Genomic DNA, 3,660 nt, shown 5'->3' with positions numbered 1-3,660 from the left:
ACAGCTGAACCATGTCCAGAGGAGGGTCGCTGGACATGGGTGGCTGGAGTGGGGGCAGGGGAGAGAGGAGGGTCGCTGGACGGGGGCAGGGGAGAGAGGAGGTTCACTGGACATGGGTGGCTGCAGTGGGCGCAGGGGGAGAGGAGGGTTGCTGGACATGGGTGGCTGCAGGGGGAGAGGAAGGTCGCTGGACATGGGTGGCTGCACGGGAGCCGAGGAAAACCTTGCTAGCGCCCGTTTCATTTGTGTCAGAAACAGGCCTTTTTTACTAGTGAAATATAATTCAATATCACAAAGTTATTGTAGCTGGTAGAAACAGCAGCAATAAACTCTGTATTTTGTGCTCATATTTCTACACTGTTCTACATAGCCAAATTTAAGTGAGGACATCCTGTTTCCTGATAGGTTCACCTTAAATGTTGTTGTAATCTGCCTTGGGAAGCCTGGTCCTATAAAGATTGAACACATTGTAATTAAATGGATGTAAAATTAAACTCTCCTTTCACTGGGGCCCATGGAATCACATCTTCATCTCGTCTCTTTTATAGAAGTTTACATTTTAGATACACAAATGGATTACTCTGATTTGAGCATGTTTCAGGGAATAAGTCAAAATAATACAAATGAATATTTTGTTTCATGCACATCTCTCATTTGTTTAAACAGAACTAAATGGGCTATAAGCTCCTAATGCAGTCCATTGGTTTTTCTTGTGCTGACTTATACTTTGCCAAAACTAAAAACTCATCTCTCTTCTATCCGGTCGATAATAAAAGGAGCTTATTGTGAACACTATCCAACCTGAAAGGTTGTTTGTGGTTGTACATGAGGAATTGTGATATTGAATAAATAAAGCGTATGTTTGTGTTCCTAGTCATGCATTCAAATGTCAAATAATCCTTTCAAGAAAGCCAGTTAATAATTTAACTTATTGGTGGAATATAACCACAAAGGCATGGTCTGGCTGCATTTTCAATATGGTAATACTAGAGCCCAGCTAAGGAACAGATTATTTTGAGATACAGTTCATTGGACCAAACTTGCTTTCCTTGTGCCATCACCATCTAGTTGGATAATCAGTGTCTTAAAAGGTGGAGGATAAAGGATTTTTTTTTAAAACATTTATTTCCCACATTATCCCAAGCAAACTGAGGTTCAATGTGGCTTGCACTTGAAAATACAATGAGATAGAACAAGGGAGCAGGTAGATGGATATGTCTGAAACATTTAACAAAGTTGAGATTAGCATACATACCCAACTGGGCAGTTAAAAGTCTGTCCTTTAATGATGCCGCATGTTCAGAAATCATAGCCATAAGTATAGACATTATTCAAACCTTATCACATGCACACAGGCATCCATACACACATTGCAAAAGTAAACAACAATTTCCACAGAGTACTTCCAAAGCTTAATTTTTATTTCCTCATTACCATCTTCCAAAATTCTAGACAGCAGATGTATAGTACCCAAATAGTCCAAAACAAGTAAAGTCAGAAACAACACAGTTTATGCTGTAATTGTTCAGCCACCCTTAGGCTTCGCCTTTGGGTTTAAAAAGCAATACCATGTGCATGTAAGGTCTGGATAAACAAATTATGTAAAACAATCAAAGTTTACAGCAAATGTTCATAATATGTAATATGTAATACTTGGTAGCAATAATAAAACAGTGATGGAATATTCACATAGCAGGCGGCCAACAGATTTATTTTCCACTGAACACAATGAACTTTGCATGAACTTGGTGGCTAATAGTGTGCTGAACTGGACAATGTTGGAACATTTAGACTGACTCAGAACAGAACAACTTCTGCACGACAGAAGCTCTTCCCTCATTATTCAATACCTCTCTGTGAAACAGTAGTAATAAAAAAAAGCAAGTGCACTTTTATAATACACCAATGCAATCCACAAAACAAAAGAAGCAAGTTCCAACATACTATTTTTTCTTTTGATGTACGCACAGGAAAAAAAAGGTGTTAAATGCTCCCAGGTTTAAACCTAATTAATGTTTTAAAAAATCATTGTACTTATAAATAGTAATTCTGATTGTTGAGCACCTGATTCTCATAACATGTTTTGGTGGCCCTTTACTAGGTGAGAACATCTCTGCACCATTACAGGGAATCCCTATAACCAACCCTTCCAAATGACACATTGATTACGATTTTAGAACTAATTACTATTCTAACCGATAAAACTGATACTTCCTCTGTGTGCATCTGTATGCTGCAGAAGTTGGCATGTTTGAAAATATAAATGAGATCAAATAAAAATGCTACCAACAATAAAGAATGACAACATGGATGCAGCAGCTCATAGGTTTGTTTGCTTTATTTTTGGTGTACAGGGATGATGGCTGTGTTGGGGGAGAGAAAGGGAGATTACCCTAATTGACTTCATCTTGTTGATGTCATGCCAACTCTTGTTTTCAATTTACCTTCTTTGGTTTGATCCGATCTTAATAGTGACTTGTTTCACATCAGCTACCTCTGCTGCGCATGATTCACCAACGGTATCATCGATCAGTCATACAGTCCATTATATTAACTAAATTTGCATTGTCACTTGCAAACTTTTAAATCTCTATATTTGAATCAATTACTGCACTTATCTCAATAAAAACAGTTCCAACATTGCAAGCAGAGCCCCCTGTAATGCCAGCCCTGACAGTAGGTATTTTCCTGTAGCTGGAAGGGTTAAGTTTGTATTTCAGGCAATGAAGGGTTCAGGGGTCCTTTTACTAAGGTGCAGCGAAAAATGGCCTGCGCTAGTGTAGGTAGGGTTACCATTCGTCCGGATTTCCCCGGACATGTCCTCTTTGAGGGCATGTCCAGAGCGTCCGACGGGTTTTGCCTGCATGCACATTTGTCCGGATTTCTGGACAAACATGCGTGCGGGCGGGCAGGTGAGCGAGCGGCGCCATGGGTCTCCCCTCCCCTTACTTACTATCTAGCCCTGGTGGTCTAGTGACCTCTTTGGGGCAGGAAAGAGCCCCCTCTTTCCTGCCCGGAGCGCTGCCTCGCCCTTCATCCTTCTCGGTCTCGGCTGGGGATTCAAAATAGCCGCCAAGAGTTGAAGTCTCGTGAGGCCGCGTCAACTCTCGGCGGCCATGTTGAATCCCCAGCCAAGACTGAGAAGGATGCAGGCAAGGGCAGGCAGCACTCCGGGCAGGAAAGAGGGGGCTCTTTCCTGCCCCGAAGAGGTCACTAGACCACCAGGGCTAGATAGTAAGTAAGGGAGGGGAATATGTGATAAGGGGGAGGGGAGGGGAATATGTGACGGGGAGGGGAGGGGAATAGGGGACGGAATGAGGATCTGAAAGGGACGTGGTGTGGGTGGGGGCAGGGGGGCATGGTATGGGCGTGGTGTGGGCAGGGCAGGGGGTGTGACATGTGTCCTCTTTTTCAGAGGACACAATATGGTAACCCTAGGTGTAGGCGCGTGTTTTGGACACGCGCAGGGCCTTTTTTCAGTGCACCTGTGAAAAAGACATTTTTGGGGGGCGTCCGAAAATGGACGTGTGACAAAATAAAAATTGGCACGCGTCCATTTTGGGTCTGAGACCTTACCACCACCCATTGACTTAGCGGTAAGGTCTCACGTGTTAACCGGGCAGTAATCGTAAGCACGCGTACACTGCCAATTACCGCCCA

Source organism: Microcaecilia unicolor, chromosome 2 (genome assembly GCF_901765095.1).
Source record: "Microcaecilia unicolor chromosome 2, aMicUni1.1, whole genome shotgun sequence".
NCBI lineage: Eukaryota > Metazoa > Chordata > Amphibia > Gymnophiona > Siphonopidae > Microcaecilia > Microcaecilia unicolor.
The sequence above is the reverse complement of the archived record's forward strand: the minus strand, read 5'-3'. Positions refer to the sequence as shown.